Source organism: Ambystoma mexicanum, chromosome 2p (genome assembly GCF_040938575.1).
Source record: "Ambystoma mexicanum isolate Mex_15411 chromosome 2p, UKY_AmexF1_1, whole genome shotgun sequence".
Classification (NCBI taxonomy): Eukaryota; Metazoa; Chordata; class Amphibia; order Caudata; family Ambystomatidae; genus Ambystoma; species Ambystoma mexicanum.
In genome coordinates this window covers 1,278,798,237-1,278,816,034 of record NC_090923.1, presented here as the reverse complement: position 1 = coordinate 1,278,816,034, position 17,798 = coordinate 1,278,798,237, and the positions used below count along the sequence as shown (strand labels likewise).

Here is a 17,798-nt window from a genome sequence, read left to right as displayed (position 1 = left end):
CTAAACAAACTACAGAGAAAATAGCCATAGACCTAAAAAAATTGGAAGAGGAGATTAAAAAAATTCTGCCTATCGAACAATATAAAAAAAAGAGTAGATGAACTACTGAATGACATGAAGGCATTTAAAGAAGATTTAACAAAAGAAAGGATTAGGCGCCTTAAAAAAGATATACAGCAGTTTACCCATGAAAAAGCTTTCCCTTATGTCCAAGATGACTACTTCACAAAAGAACAGGAAGATCAGTTGCAAAAACAGGGCAATTCTAAAAGACGAGTCAGGTTCAGAGGAACCTCCTTTAGCTCCAGTGAAGACAGTACGGGAGATGGCAATAATACAGGAAGAAGAGGACATGCCCAAAATTATAATACAAGCAGAAGGGGTCCAAGGAGAGGTGGTGGCACAAGACGAAATAGTAATAGAGGACACCCCATTGGACAACATTTTCTAGAACAGGACCAACAAGAATGGGAACCAGATCAACGAGTAATGACCCGCAGCATGAAGACACTGTGGTAAACCTATCAAATTACAAATTGACCCCTGAAGAGACCAAGGCCTTGAATAAAGGCCTAGAGTTTGTCACCACTAATATACATAATCGTTTTCAATTCCGAGAAGAATTCTCTGGATTTATGAGAAAAGTCCATTTGAAACAATTTTTTTCAGATAAAAGTGACAACAGCGAACCAGACAGTGGCTTACACAGGAAATCTGACTTCTGTCCTCCATCACAAACACAGACGGCCGAAGCACGAGTTTTTGAAAGTAGGGTGATTCAAGAAGTCGCTGCGTTGGAAGAAAAAACCAAGACAGAAAAAACGTTTCAAAACCTCTCCCAGGCAGAGAAAACCACCTTTAATAAACTACTTTTCAACGATCAGATAGTAATCAGAAAAGCAGATAAGGGTGGAGCCACGGTTATTCTGAACAGAAAGGACTACATAGACGAGTGTATGAATCAATTGGGTGATAGTAACAACTACCAAAAATTGGACGAAAACTCTACGCTAAAATTGGAAAAATTGATCCATCAGAAGGTAACAAAAGCAGAAGAAAGAAGATGGATTACGAAAAAAGAAGCGGCTTTTCTAGTGGTTGAAAAACCAAGGACTCCACAATTTTACATACTCCCCAAGATACATAAGTCCCTGACTAGACCACCAGGGAGACCTATTGTTTCGGGGTGTGACTCAATCTTGGAGCCACTTTCGAAGTTTGCGGATCATTTCATGCAACCCATGCCTAGGAAGATGGCTTCATTTGTAAAAGATACAACACAGATAATAAATGAGATTGAAGGCAGACCTTTTGAAAACAATATTGAGATTCTGATCAGCCTAGATGTAATAGCCTTATATACGAATATACCACAGAAAGCATCACTTGAGGTACTGGAAGAAAGATTACTGACAGAAACGATGAACACCAATACTCCAGTGTCTTTTATTATGTGGTGTGCTGAGATGGCACTCATGAAAAGTTATTTTCATTTCAATGGTTCATTCTTTAAACAAATAAAGGGTACGGCCATGGGAGCCACTCTAGCCCCGAGTATTGCAAACCTGTAAATGGAGGCCTTTGAAAAACCCTGCATCTACAGTGAGACTAACCCGTATAAGAAGAACATCCTAATGTGGAAGTGGTATATAGCCGACGTGTTGATCATCTGGAGAGGAGAAGAAGACGAGGCAACTAGTTTCTTCGATTGGATTAACCATCAAAACCAACATTTGAAGTTTACGGAAAATACAAGCAAGGTAGAGATTAATTATCTGGACATTACCATCAAAGCGGATCCAGTAAGGGGAGAACTTTTTGTGAAACCATATAAGAAATCCACTGATCGCAATACTTTGTTGCATTACACTAGTTTTCATCCGAAGCACACACGCGATAACCTACCTTTTGGTCAGTTTATTCGGCTAAAAAAGAACAGCACCAATAGTGCAGATTATAGAGCAGGAGCACAAAAATTGAGAACTAATCTGCACGAAAGAGGCTATCCTACTAAACTGACTAAAATGAAGAGAGCAGATAACAATAATAGAGAGGCGATTCTTGAGCAAAACCCCAGAGACAAAAACAAAGATAACCTAGTGTTCATTAACACGTTTAGTAATCTATCCAATAGAATTCAAAAAATCATCCCCCGTAATTGGGGGATCCTTGAGAAAGGCAAAGTGCCATTGCAGAGACCATTGATGGCATTTCGACGAAGTAGATCTATAAAAGACCAGGTAATGCGGAATGACATTACTAAACAGATTAAACCACAAATGACACAAACAGAATCTTGGGGGATGAGAGCCCCAGAAGTTCATTTTCCATATGGATCCTGCACTTGCTGCCAACATACAAAAAAAAACACGGAAATTGATCTAGGTCTGAAAAACCCTTGGAAGCAGAAAGTACTGACCAATTGCAACTATGTGTTTGTGATATATGTTATCTGGTGCCCCTGTAATAAGATATATATAGGGAAGACGGAAAGAAAAATTAAAATTTGTATCACAGAGCACAAGAGTTGCATAAGTAATAGAGTCCATTCGGCTCCCCTTGTGGGATATTTCATTGAAATGATACACAAAGTAGAGGAGCTACGATGGTCTCTGGTCTATGTGGTTAGACCGACGAACGATGTGAATCTTGACAGGAGAAAGTTAGCTCAGAAAGAAAAAGAATTAATCTTTCTTACAAAAAGTACAGAATTGGGACTTAATGAGAAGACTGAATAATAAACTGACTCTGGTTTCTGCTGTGACAGGTAGCTTGTCTAGGAAGATTTAGGATGAAAAATGACCTAGGGTGATAAAAAGCCGGAAATAGGAAATAGAGAATTTTGGCTCAATTGGCCGGGTAAGGTAACCCTGGAGATCCCTTTTCACATGGGCTTTGTTCCATACTGAGATCACCTAATTAGGAATATCAGTATGGTTTGTTCTTGGACATGCATCCCTACAAAGACTATTGAATTACAACTGCATTTTCTAATAATGCCGTCATCCCCATCCATTCGAGAAACGAAATGCACAACATTATTGCTCGCTCAGTGAGAGCTAAGTGCATGTGTCCCAACTGGGGACGCACGAATCATGGAAAACGGCATGTACAACATTATTGCTCACCTAGTGAGAGCTAAGTGCATGTATCCCAATTGGGGACGCACGGATCACGGAAAAGTTATTCCAAGGCATACTAAGGCTGCAACCCCATCGTTGACTTAAGCCACACAGATCAACATGACGTGCTTAGTAGGAGCATATCCAAGCGAGCTAGAGCCGTAGAACGGTAACCATTGACTGTGAAAGGTGGAAGGCTGAGCCGCGTTGGAGGCTCGTAATTCGAAACATTACCAACATTAACTACAAAGCTTGAAGCAAGTGAAGGGAACGTCAGGGAAAAGTGAATCGCGTAGGCAGGTTGGGTACCAGAATAAAATCAACAATACTCACGCAGCAGGAAATGTGTGCGTTCCACGCCATTGGGTAGTGCGCTGCCGAGTGTGATGGGGATCGCGAGGGTTCCGCCGCTTGGTGGGTTTTTGCGGCGACCATGCCAGACTAGGTCAGATGGGGGCCGGAGGCAAGATAGGCGACGACAAGCCTTTAAAGAGATAGAGATTATTATAGCACCGCCTCCCGATCACGTGATTGGTTGGCCACATGGGGGGCCTAATCCAATAAAAAGCGAGATAAACCCAATGGAAATAGAGGAAAACGGGTAACGGATAGAGAAAGGAGTATGACCCGGCAGAGAGAGTGGTGGACAGTTTTATGAGAGAAGCTGTACGAATCCTAGACAAGGCGGCAAGGGCAGCCTATGCAAAGGTAAGAGTTGAAACTCACAGGGGATATTTGAATCCCATTCAAAATGCAGAACGGTACAAAAATTTACGCCCGAGTACCTGATGTGTTTTCCTTTTTGCTTTAGAATACACTAACAGAGTTGTTTCGACGCCCGGGACTCAATAAGAAGACTTATTGGAAAGAGGTGCTACACGTGACAAGCTAATGATCAGAGAGAACAGGAATCCGCTAAACTACTATATTAGGTTAGTGTAAAGGATTCAATGTTGCTGTAAAGCACGATGTTTTGGCAATAGAATAATGATCGAATTAGGTTATGCATGTTGGCTTACTCGTGACCTACTTGTTAATAGGAACGCCTTTCAGTGATCCCAGCTTTATCCACCCAGTTGAGAGTCATGCAACTCTAAGACCAGAGGGGCTTGGAAGTGGAACATAAAAGTAGGAGGGCCCTCTAAAGACGACACACAAAAAGAAGTCAGCCTGTTGAAGGTAAAAAGACCAAGATATACCTCGTCATCCCGTGATGTTACCATGTAACTTGAATAACTGATTATAGACCGGTGAGATACTCAGTTAGGTGCCAAAGATTAGATCATAAGTGACAACAGCAGGGCATATGTAATGTTGTTCGCCAATGTGGGGAGATACAAAGGTGTATCCCTGTTGTACTGTTTTTTTGTAAAACCTAGTTGCTGATAGGGGCAGAGATGTGATGCCATAATAGATGTTAAGAAGGTGACAATCTAAGTAAATGATTCCCTTCTGTTGGTGATTGATACATAGCAGGTTGTGCATAATAGAAATGTCAACCGGGATGTTATCTCGAATACTACATTTCGACTATCCCACACTTGCTTCCCACAGTGTATCCGTTTTGAAGGTTGGACCTTAAAGAAAAGTGTGATGGGACTCCATTGAAAGTTGATCCCTTCAAGAGACTAAGTCTACAAGAAGACTATTATAATCGTACATTTAGTTGAATGTTGTGTACATTTTTACCCCTGAAGAATTTCCTTGTGAATAGTGTGTAAGTGTGGAAGGAATGAAACATGTCGGGTATGGTTTGAATGTGGTATGAAAGTAAGCATGGGTTTTATGAAGAAAAAGTGAAAGGTTTTTACGGACTAAGTTGCTTGTCTTTATGATAGAGGTAAGCATCTTGTAGATCCAGGTTAAGAAATGAATTTTGTAAAATGTTAAATGGTCAAATGACACATGAGATTAAATGTACACAGCGATAATGTATGGCAATGTTGCAGATATTGTGATTTGGTATACTATTTGAACAACTCTCTTAAAAATTGGAGCTGTGAAAAAAAGAAAAAAAGAGAACGTTTTTTTTACTGTTGAAATATGGAAAATAAATAACTATTTTTGATACAATGTGGTGTAGTCTATGAGAATTTAATAGTTATTAATCTCATACAGTAAGGTATAACCAGCTATGGATTTGGGGAAGCAAGGGACCGAGTGAACATTGTGTATTGTTTAAAAGTTTTGTTTATAGAGGGCTGTTCACTATTGGTCGTAGAAAACATTACCTCTAGTCTCTCTAAGTTGATTGTGTGTTTTTCCAGGCCAAAACATTTTGTAAGTATCTTGTGGAGCTAGTCATTGTTCCAAAAGTACCTTTGAACATATAGACAGCAGGTGAATATTCTCAAAAGATAACATGTTGACAGTTTCACAGATGGCCAGAACACACCAACTCTCAAAGACTGTTCAAGGGTTTTTATTTTCTCACTAGAAAAAAGGTTCACTAAGTCCCGTTTCTCTTGCCTAGTGTGGGCGGTTCCCTCCATATCCCTGGAGTCCCTCCACCCCAGGATTGAATCTAGAGATTGGTAATCCCTATTGTCTAAGAAACTGTCTGTCTGGTTGTCATGGCATGAAGGCAAACATCTTCTCCCCCTCTAACTCCCACTGGATACAATCTAGATTGGTCCTTACCTAAGTTCCCTAATGGAGTATGTTGATGCCTTCCAATCACTCAGGCTCACTTGGTCCTTTCCTTCCACACCCTCATGTTCCTCTTCCTAGATATCTGTCTATTTCTCTTTCGACTCCTACTCTCCTCACACTCCTTCCATCCCTCTCTCTACTGCCTACCTGCCTACCTTGTCCTTCACTCTTACTCTCTACTACTTGCCCCCTCCTCCACACCACTACTACTCTCCCCTCTCCTCCTACTCTTCCCTCTACACTTCTCTCCAATCCACTCCCCCCTCCACACTACTACACTCCACCCCCACTTTCACATCTCTCACATTCACTCTACTTAAATTTCTCCATTCACCTTCTAATTCACTCCCTACTCTCCGTCTATTAGTTCCCCTCGAACATCTGGTGCGCCCACTCAAACCAAACAATATTTCACTTCTCACACTTCTTCAGCAGTCCTCCATACTATTGTACACCTTCCTTCCTCCACTTGATCTGTTAGTCCTCCTCCTTCCTTCACCTCAGACGATTAATCCTCACCTTGCAGTTTCCAGTCCCCCTTCTTATCCTCCCCTCCCCTCTCCTCTCCATTGGCCCTCTCCCGAACTTGGGTGCCTAGGCCAACCACGGCTTTCCTTTCCCCAGGGAAGGAGTTACAAGTGAGCAAATGCATAAAGTGCCAGAGGATGCTGAGAGTGAGGAACTATACGCCAAGAAATGCTGATGTACTTGCAGGCAGATACACAAATATGTATCATTAAAAATAGTTACATATACCCTTTAACCACTTTTCTGTACTCATGTTGCCGGGACTTTGTGTTTGTTCATTTACCGGATCAGCAGCCTGCCTCCATACTTGCCAGGTGCAAAATATACTGGCAACTAAATTACAGGAAGCCTGAACTGACAAACCTTTCAAGTGTTGGACTCTTTGGGATGTGTTTCATGTTGGGGACGATGACCCTAGTGCTAGGGTCTAAGGGACTGTAGCAGCACATGCACAGGAGAAATACTCTGGGCATGCAGAAGGTACTGGCAATAAAAGAAAGTTGTCCAGACTAATTTAGTATGAGCTGTTGCTTCAATCGTTGGCATACCCCTTCCCCGCAGCAGGTGGCAAATCAGAGCTTGTCATTGTCACTGGGGTGGTTAGGGACAGACAACAGGGCATACATATCGACAGCTGGTGCACAGAGACTTCACTTCATTAAAAATGAACTAGCATTTTAATTTCTAAAACCCTTTCTCTCCCACTCACCCCCTTTTACGACAAAGACGCCTGCAGCAATGATGGATTCCAGTGGTGATTGTTCTCATTGTGATGATTCTGAACAATTGAACAGTCTTCTGCATTGCTTTCCCCAGTTTGAATTTGAACATGTATGATTTTGACTAAAAAGACAAACAAAAAACTGGACTCTGTTGTGTTAGTGTGAGAGAGACGAAAGACAGAGAGAGATGAGGAGAAAGAGAAGGAGAGCCAATTGAGAGGAGAGACAAGAGAGGGACAGGGCAAGAGATTATACACTTCCCATTGTACACTTGAGCTTCTTATCATATTCTGGCAGATCCTCAGCCCCACCTCTTTTCCAAGCATCACCACCACACGCTTCCATTTGATGCTGCCCAATGCGGGGCGGGATAGAAGGTTGTTAGTTTTAGTAGGTTTATGTGTTTGTGTGTGAGAGAGATGGAGAGAAGAGAGACGGGAGAGATAAAAAGAAAGAGTTGCTTTTCTTTTTCTGATGTTCTGCTCTGGCATTGTGCACTTGAGCTTCTTCTCATCCTCTGGCCAGGTCACACCACCACCCTTCACCCCACCAAAGTCACTGCTCTCACTGAGCTGACTTTGCCAGGCGATGCGATGGGGGAGAGAAGGTAGTTTGTGTTGGTATGTGTGCGTTTGTGTGTGGGACAGTGAGAGACAAGAGCAATGTAAAAGACTATAGAGCGCAATAGAGAATGAAAGCAAAGGGAGAAATACTCTTCCTTTCCAGACGTGCAGCTTTGCCATTCCATGCTTGAGCTCTTCTCATCTACATTCTGGCCTCAACACCATCACTCACCCACCATCGCCAGCGCTCCCTCCCAGTGGATTCTGCCACGCAGTGGTCGAAGTGTAAGAAAAGAAGTAGTGGAACTATGTTCCCTCCTGGCCTGCACCCGCTCCTCACAAACCCCATTGCCCTGCCCCCTCCCACACACAATACAAACCCCCAAACACATGCACCTGCTGTTTAAGGGAATGTTCAGTGCAGTGCACTGAAAGTGCAAGCTTCAACTACTTCCTACACTGTTATTTTAAAAACGAAATCGTTCCGGAACGGTTTCTTTTTAAAATAAAAGTATAGGAGCTGTAAAACTAAATTTAAAAAAGTGGAGGAGCACCGCTCCCAACCGCTCCCGCTCACTTCAACCACTGCTGCCACGTGGCAGGTAAAAAAAAGTGGTTCGTCTTGGTGTGTGTTTGTGTGTAGAAGTGAGAGGAGAGTTGGGGAAAGATGGGTGAGAGGCAGATGAGGGAGCCTTAGACAGATGGGGGCGCCTTAGACAGATGGGGGCGCCTTAGACAGATGGGGGCGCCTGAGACAGATGGGGGCGCCTGAGACAGATGAGTGAGCATTAAGCAGATGAGAGAGTGAGAGCCAGATGAGCGACGAGAGAGTGAGAGAGATGATAGTGCGAGAGTGAGGGATGTGAGAGAGGGAGAGACCAGAGAGAAAAGGGAGAGAAGAGGGAGAGAGACAAGAGAGAAGATGGTGGGAGTGAGATGAGAGAAAGGAGGTAGAGACAGAGAGAAACACGATAGTGAGAATGAGAGATGAGACAGCGACAGAGAGATGAGGGAGAGTAAGAGTGTGAGAAAAGAGAGAGATTGCGAGACTACAGAGGAGAGGGAGAAATGAGATAGACAAAAGGGAGAGACAGAGTGACTCTCTCTCTCAGCTAGCCATTGCCACCACTCCAGGCCCTGCCAGGTAGAGAAAGTGGTATTCCTGGTATGTGCAAGTGCATCAGAGGGGTAGGAAAGGTAGGGGAGAGAGAGATTTATGTTTTCCAAATGTGAGGTGGGGGAGCAAAATACGTATAGGTATTCTCCTGCTGTGAAGATGAGTTTGGTCCTCAGCACTGGTCATCTTGGGCTTCCCAAGAGCATCTGCCTTTATACACTTGTTTGATGTTAATGGGCTGCAGGTGTGTGGTCAGAGTTGGGCCTGCTTGACCTTGCCTGAGTCCATTAGTGGGACAACGTGAGGGTAGTTGGTGGTAGCCTTTCTTCTGTTTCATACAGGTAATCTTTGCTACTCTCAATTGTCTCTCCTTCGTCCCAGTATTATGTAAAAATGGGGAGGTGGATATGTGTGTTTGAAAATACACCAAGAAGGTAGTGGTAGGTTGTAATTGTGGGTAACTGGTAGAAGGGGAATTCCATGTCTCACCTAGGGTATTCCCATCAAAATGACCCCAGAATCCTCTACCAAGGTGATCTCCTGCGTCTCTGCGCCCCCAGAGTTGGGATTCGAAACGACGGCCCTCCCCTGGCCACCCAAATAGAAGATTGTCAGGGTTTAAAAGTTGGAATACCCCCTAGGTTTCTCACTAGTGGCATCAGTTCCTGCTCCACCTCAGGTGGTGGTGTGCTGCGGATCTATGCTATTACCTCGCCCAAATTACTGCGACCCCCTAACATGTCGACTTTTTTTTTTAACCCCCTTTTCAACCCATATATATATGCTGCTACCATTGCTGCCTGTGTGCAGCTGGGAATTGCCACCTCCACTCTCCATCCTCCAGTCCTAAGTAAATGATTGAAAAAAAGTGTATTTTGAAAGGCTTGGGAGGGGAAAGCAAGGTAAAGGAAGGAAGGGAAAAGGGCAAAGAAGAGAGGCTAGGCAAAGGAAAAGGGGGAGAATTATCATGCTGCACCTGCTCAGGCTCTTCTGCTCAACTGAACAGGTGTGGTGGAGACTGACAGTGGGGTTTGCTTATGTAAGCCGGGCCACACAAGTTAAACGCTTTGTTTCGTGCTTTGCTTTCACAAAGCAATTCAAAGCAAACTGAAGCAGTGTGCATTAATAAAAACCTTATGTCTCGCTTCTCACGAAGCGCAGAGCAAGCTCATGTGTGAGCTACCACAGAATGTTTTCGTAAAAAATAATACTTGTACATGCGCCATCACGGATGGCCTTATATAATACCCCACCTCGCAAAGAAGTTCAAGGGGTTTTTATTTTGTCTTTCAAAGTGGTCCTGACTGTCCCTCTCTCTCTTGTCTTCCTGTGGGCTTCTCCCATCACAGCCAGTCGTGCCTATTCCCCAACATGGCCACTATATGTGTCTAAAATTATGACTGGCTTGTCATGAGGGCCTAAAGGCAATTGCCTTATCTAATCTACTCTCACCGGGGCCTTTTAGATCGATCCTATTCTGGGGTTCCATGAAATGGCAATGGTCTTAACAATAGCAGTAGGTGCCTTTAAACCACCCAGGCTTCACTTGGTCTTCTCCTTTTACACTCTTGTATTCCTTGCCCTCATGATGTTTCCTTCCTTTGCCTTCTGCCTCCCCTCTATCCCTCTCTTTCCCTTCTTCCCCTCTGACTTCTTGTGAGAAAACAAAGGGTGTCTCACTGACCAGTCCCTTGGGATCTGTCATCCAGGTGGCCGGGGTCCAGACCCTGGGGGTGGACCAGTGCAGGAGCATCACTTGGATGAGGGGTCCCGTGGGAGTGGGGAAACAGGAGGAGGGACACAGTATCCCTGTTTCCATTTTCCTGTAGAACACCCTCATTCTATTTACTATCTAGGAACTTTAACCCCCCCCCCTTCCTACACACACACTGCTGCATGGACAAAGCGCTTCAGGGAAAGACAGGCTCACGCACAGCCAGTCCGTTTGACATGTCCCAACATAAGGGTCAGGCAGAGTCAGGCACCTAAGCCTAATGACTAGCACCTGAATCCTGTTACCTTTCCCCACTGGCATAAAAGTCAGAGCATAAGAGCACCTAGAAAGCAAGGCGAGAAGGGCAACCGAAGCGAGCAAGACCAGCAGAATGGAAGAACAGGAAATCCTGGAAAGGCTGTGCAACCATGTAAGCAGAGCAAAGGGGACAGGAGGCAAATGAAAGGCTGTGGTCCTACCAGCTGCAGGGTGATGGTCGCTGCAGAATCCCAAAGGGGCAATTCCCTGCTACTGTAGAAGGTGACAGTGGTACCTCCTTCATGTTCAGTGTGAGGACTTGAAAGGAGGCGAGCCGCGCTGGGCCTAAAGCCTTATCTAGACAGAAGGTCTTGATAGACTGTATCAGCCGCTGCTGGTGAGTGAAATGGGAGACCGGCTTGTGTTGGTAAATGAAAAGGACATTAACGTTTGAAGTACTCATTGGGTTGACGAGAAACTGCAAGCGAAAGCACATTATAGCAAGAATGAAGAATGCAGAGATTGTACGTGTGAGAGAAGCCACAAAAGAAATCTGAAGCACTTGAGAGTGTAATCGAGAGAGGAGACGAAGAGTCAAAGTGGTTATATGAGGGTAAAGTCAAGGGTACAAGCCCCCTCATACAGTTGAAGGTCTTTGACAAAAGGTGAAATGAAGTATAAAGCTAACCTAAGGAATGATTAGCCCGTTGATGCTAACTAAGAACTGCAGATACCAGAAGGCCTCGGGAGAGTAGGACGGTATAAACCTTTGAACAGTATCCAGTATTGTGGATTGCACGTAGGACGTCAGCCGTGAGAAAGAGAAGCCTGATTTTTCAAAATGAACACACTTGCTACTATATAACAGAGTGACCCGGAGAGAGACGATTGCCTATTGGAAGTCTCTGTATTGAACTGGCAACTACTTTGAGGTGAAAGCGTGAAAGATTTCAAAGTAACAAGTGTGATGCTAACGGTTTGAAGGCTACATTGAACCCAACAGAGGGATGCCAAGTGAAGCAAGGGAAAGTGAATTTCTGCATTTTGATAAAGTGACTGAACAGTGGTGTATTTTTATTGTTGTATTTATGGTTTACGGCAAACCTTACACAAACATTGAACAGTGAAGTAAAGACAAAGGTGAATCCAACAAAGGGGTATCACGGGAAAGCTGGGGAAGAGGGGAATCCTGCATGGTGAGAGCTTGGGAAAAGTCTTGTCATGCCAAGCAAAAGACATTGATTTGAGGGATCCTGCTTTTTCGGAAGAAACTGCTTCCCTATGCCTATAGATTCAAGGGGTGCTCACAGTCATGCCACTGTTCCGCCTTGTCCTGTGATGTAACATGGGGAAGGGAGTGCACGAGTTCAGCAGTCCTGAACTACCAAAACCCTTTTGGACATTTCAGTTTGCACTACACTCTTTTGTTATACATATCATTGTCCCACACCCTTTAGTTATGTAGAGTAAGTATTTGGCAATAGGTTTATTAGAATAGGCCCTTTTGTTTTGACAGAACACCACTAGGACAGCGTTTTCCTTACTTTGATGGTCATAGCTTGCTCCCATCTTAGATTTAGGTTTAGACTAGGCGTTTTTCTCACCCATATACTGTTCTATAAACACCCTTGGATTGTACTCCTTGTGTCTGCCGTATTCTGATTACCATGCCTTCCTTACATACTGCTACTACCTCCACAATTCTCAGCTCAATTCTCAACTCGCATTACTCTTTCCTTCTCTACGCTCCCTTTACTTTTCATTGTTCTCCACTCCGACTACTCTGTGCTCTCAATACTACTCTCTCATTGAGTCTCATGCACCGTACATGCAAGCCCATTCCCCAGGTACCACATTCTCTTCACAACCAATACCTAACCTTAAACACCCTCTCTCTGTTTCTGCATTCTCCACTCCACCATCCTTCCACCACCTGGTATCTTGGTCTGCCTCCTCCTTGCCCCTTTACCTCACCTGAACTACCCAGACTTCCCAGTTTGGTTTGTTCCCTTTTCTCCCTCCTCCATTGGTCCTCCGATTCATCCTGTTCCTCTGGCCAATCTATGCCTTTCTCTCACCCCAGAGGCCAGGTAACAGACATCAGAAAACATAAATTACCCCTTAAGCTCCTTCCTTTTTTCCGCTGTGGGTCTTCTGTGATGGCAGCCCGGTGCAACAAGTGCACCCTTTACTGGTAGCAGATTGCTACCATTGTCACCCGGATTGCCAGTCTGTAGTAGTTAGCACTCTTGTGTGTCGCTGTCTCGCTCTCTGGTAGGTTGCATGTTGCTTGCTTGGCCTCACAGGTCTCTGGTTGATGTGGTTCTAGGAGGGAAGAGAGAAAATACTAGCCATTGTTTGGCAAGGCAAGCATGGCATGATCAAAACTGGTACTTCCTTTTTTTGTTTTTTTGTTTTTGTTTTTGTTTTGGTTAGTAAAAACCTTTACAAAACATGATTGAATAAAAATACAGAATGCATTTGCATAACATTTTCCACATATACAATATACCCATACATTTCTTTAAAAGATCACAATATATTTTATTGTTTTTAAACATTAAGAAATTTTAGAATTCAAAATTCATCATAGTCTAATTTCATAGTGGTTATTCATACAATTCAAGATCTTTTTCTATAATCCTTTAAAGGTGACCTAGTGCAAAAATGAGTGGGTTGTGATTCCCATTCATCAACCTTTCCCATAAAAATACAGTACAGGTTTGCAAAGTCAGAGTTAACAAATTTCATTAAAAACTTAGTGTGCGCTTTTTTGAACTGTGGGCACTCTAGAACTAGATGTCTTAAGGTTTCATGAGGCTCATTACAATCTGGAAATCTGCAGTTTATAAATTGCATGCTCGGTGACGGATCAGCCCAATGTTTACACTGTTCCTTAGTTCGGAACTGGTTCAATTTAAAGCGGATATAATATGCTCTTGTGGACATACAGGGAAAAATGCAAATATACTGACAGCTGGGCAGTCTCTTATGCGTGTGTTTGGCATATTCCGCAAAGGTAGCGTATTATTTCAGTTGGTCAAGAGTGTTAATCCAATCTTTTTCAAACCATTTTTTTTTAACTAAAGCAAGTCTGAAGCACAGATGATCTTGAGATACCAATAAGCTATCTAATACATCTTGCATTCGTTTTTGGCATAGATTAACAGAATGAACAGTTTTTGCTTCCATTATAACTTGCAGATCTTTATATAAACAATTGGTAGGAGGATTTAACATTGTTGCATCATTTCATAAAGAGCGCCATAGAACCCTACACGAGTGATATAAGTCCCAACTCGTGCCGGATTACGTAATTTGGTATCGATAGTGCAAGATGTAAAACACCTTTCAATAGCCGACCCTGAAGCGAATCCAGATATGGACTTAAGTCAAACGGACACATGTCTAATATGTAAATTAAGACCGCCTGTGCTTTCATTATTAGGAAATCCCATAACGGAATTAGTGAAAATCAGCAGTATTTTGAGAAAATTAGTTTGAGTTGGCTCGCCAAGAGGCGTGCTTTCTGGGTCAGCCGTTCCTTCCATAGTTGCACCAAAGAATTACTGCTCAACATATAACATATCTCGGGCAGTTGCGGAACCACAAGCAGGCCTAATTTCCATTTAAATGATTTCGGTTTCTTTCCTGCGTGAAGGACCAGAATGCTTGTTTTTCCTACATTCGGCTCAAGGTTCAAGTCATAGGCATATTTCGAGGGGATTGTGTCCTCCGACGTATTCCACATCTATGACAGTAATCCCCACAACTGTGCTGCTTAGGAAATCTTTTCGGCTCCTGCATCGATGGTGTCGATACGTCCCTTCGAGGACCTCCTCCGACGGCCGACGTCACCAGATTTTATATGTAGGATGCCAGATGCCCGTAGCCTCAGTTCCGTTTTTTCCGCGAACGTGTTCGCTTTGGAATCTCGGCACGCCTCGGTTCTTCTGTTGAATCGGTTCTTCGAACTTGGCTGTTTGTGAAAAATGTCTTTGTCTTCTTCTACCCCGCGGTCGGCTTTCAAGAAGTGCCGAGACTGCGGTATCAAGATGTCACTTACGGACCCGCACAACGCCTGCCTCTGGTGCCTTGGCAAGAGTCACGCTACCGATGACTGCTATGAGTGCCAGTCTTTGACGTCAAAGGCCTTGCGGGAGCGGAAGAAGAAGCTATCTGTAGGTAGGGTTTCCAAACCCCGTAAGTTGAAATCCACTGGGCTTTCGACCAACGATTCGAGGGGTGACTCTCTGCGTCGGCGTAAGTCCAGGGGGGTCTCGGTCCCGGAGTGGTTCCTGCCATTCCTCTGCCTCTTCTAGGCACTCGCAGAAGCGCCGTCACCGGTCGCCTTCCTCGTCCAAGGACTCCGCCAGACGGTGGGTAGCTTGTCCCAACTAGCATTAATCTCCGGCGGAATGGGACGCATTTCGTAAGGAGATGGCGATTTTCGAATTGCAGGGCTCCGTTCTGTGCGCCTTCGAGAGAAGCCGGCAAGGAATGCGCTAGGGCCACCGTTCACACGCCTTCGGGTTCAGGCGGTCGGCATGATCACTGGGAGCCGTCGAGATCCCGATCGGACAAGGTAGATCGCTCTAGCAATGCCCGGTCCAGGTCTTCGATGCCCTCGAGGCCGTTGGAGACTGTGAGGCCTTCTAAGAAGGCATCAACGCCATCGGCGCCTTGTTCGTCGAGGGACTCTCTTGAGGCTTCGCCTCCGAGGAAGTCATCAGCGCCAAGGCCGTCGAAGGGCACGCTCAGGGCTCTGGCCTCGAAGCCGTTGTCGAAGCCGTCGGCGCCTCTCTCGATGACGATTCCGTCGACGTTCTCGACGCCTTTTGAGGAGGCTTTATCGGAGGTGCCCCGGAGACCGGTGGAAACCCTGAGGAAGGCCCTGAGTTTGAGCCTTTTTCTGTGCCCTCATCCAGGTATTTATACCAGCCTTTGGATTATATCTTGGAGGTGGATGGAGGGTCAGATGTTGAAGGGTTTGTTCCTCATTAGGTTCCTGACAAACTGTTGTCTGGTCATAGCCAGATGGAAGACCTGTGTCAATCCTTGCATGACGCCAGTGGTATGGACACCTCCCCGGAGGTTGAGTTTGGCAGGCCTGAGCCTGGTACACATGCCGAGTCTTAGTACAAGCGTCTCAGGTCGAGGGTGACAGAGTACTTGGGGTGGTCTGCTCCACCTATGGATTTTCTGCAGGATGACCTGACAGATATCCTTGACCAAGGTCCACCCACTGACCCGGTCTTGCCATTTCATATGGCCTAACAAAGAAGCGTGGCCGAGGCTTGGACTGCTCCAGAGAGTCTTCCCGCAGTAAATAAGTCCTTATCGAAAAAATACCGTCCAGCCAGTGGCAACCCCTGCTACTTTTCCACACACCCCACTCCGGAGAGTTTGGTGGTACAGGCGGCTACGGCCCCAGCAAAGCAGGCAGCGTACCCTATAATCCCTCCTGATAGGGACGACAAACGCTTTGACGGTTTTGCGAAGAAGGTATTTTCTTCTGGGGTATGGCTTTAAAAGCAGCCAACTCTGTTTGTGCCCTTGCAAGATTCACGCACACTCTGTGGAATTGTGTATCTTTGGCGGCTGAACATATTCCCAAAGGGGAGGAATGGGATGGTGTTCTTGCCCTCGTTCAGGATGGCAAGGATGCCATGTGTGAATCTGTTCAGTCGGGTCTGGACATGGCAGACTGTGTCAGCTGGTCCATGGCGGTGAGCACAGTGATGCGCAGGTTTGCGTGGTTGAGGAAGTCGGGGTTTGCTCCTGATGTACAGTCGCGGCTTCTCAACATGCCCTTTGGTGTTGTCCATCTTTTTGGCAGCAAGGCTGACGAGAGCATTGAGAGGTTGCAGACCTCCAAAGCTGCAGCAAAGATGTTGAGTGCTGCAGTACGTCAACCTTCGCCTTTTCATCCTAGGGGACAGCAGTGGAGGGGAGGTTCCTTTCGATACTTCTCTTCCTTTGGTAGATCGAGGGGAGCTGCCAGTCAAAGGGGCCAACGTAGGAGTACCAGAGGTGGAAAACAAGGTACTCGAGTTGCCAAAGCCGCTCGGGCAGTTGCCTCTTTGCCCTCAGGCACTGCCGCTTCCGCTCAGTCATGAGGCCATGTCCCATGGTTCGCGGTTGGGGGAAGGCGGCACAGCATCTTGTAGAATGGCGTGCCATTACTTCAGATGTGTGGGTTCTGGAGATCATAGCCCATGGCTACTGTCTTCCTTTCCGGCAGAGGCCTCACGACAATCCACTGGGGAAGCTCTCTTTGAAGAGTCCGGATCCGCTCCTTGCGCAGGAAATCAAATCCCTGCTGAGGAAAGGTGCCATAGAACTGGTGCCTGTAGCGGTGAGGAACAAGGGATGGTATTCCCCATATTTTTTGATCCCGAAAAAAGACTGTGGATTGAGACCCATCATGGACTTGCATGGTTTGAACAAGCTCCGCAGGAAGGACAAGTTCAAGATGATTATTCTCTCTCAAGTCCTCCAGGCCCAAAAAGGTACCTGAGGTTCGCGGTTGGCGACTCGCATTTTCAGTTTTGGGTCCTGCTGTTCGGATTGACCTCCACCCCGAGGGTCTTCACCGTATCTCAGGAAAGGGGGGATTCACGTCTAGTCCTAGCTGGACGATTGGTTGATCAGGGCGTGCTCTCCCGAGCAAGCCCTGGATCATCTGTCAGACACCTGCCACTCCCTTCACAAGCTGGGCTTCTCCCTCAACTTAAAAAAGTCTCATTTGACACCTACCCAGCGGCTCCAGTACATCGCATCAGTGCTCGACACATCCCTGGGGCAGTGTTCGCCTCCCCAGGTGAGGGCTCATCATATTCTGCAGATGGTGGACAAGTTTCAACATACCCAGAGTCTCCCGGTGTTCGAGTTCTTGAGGTTCTCGAGTCCTCATGGCATCCTGCATTCTACCGGTGCCAGAGGCCAGGCTGCGGATGAGATCTCTGCAGTGGGCTCTCAAGATGCAGTGGTCGCAGTCCTCCGGCAGGATGTCGGATCCCGTTCAGGTGCCGCTTTCGGTCGCCCAGGATCTTCTGTGGTGGGCAGTCAAAGGCAATCTGATGAAGGGGGCTCCATTTTGGCTACCCTGGCCGGAGGTGA

General features: G+C 45.6%; 1 protein-coding gene across 4 annotated transcripts in view; it reads left to right on the top strand.

Annotated features, from left to right (window-relative positions):
- The window catches only part of SNX29 (sorting nexin 29), a 2,314,491-nt gene that overhangs the window by 1,188,123 nt on the left and 1,108,570 nt on the right, over positions 1-17,798 (top strand). The gene's annotated exons all lie outside the window — the stretch shown is intronic.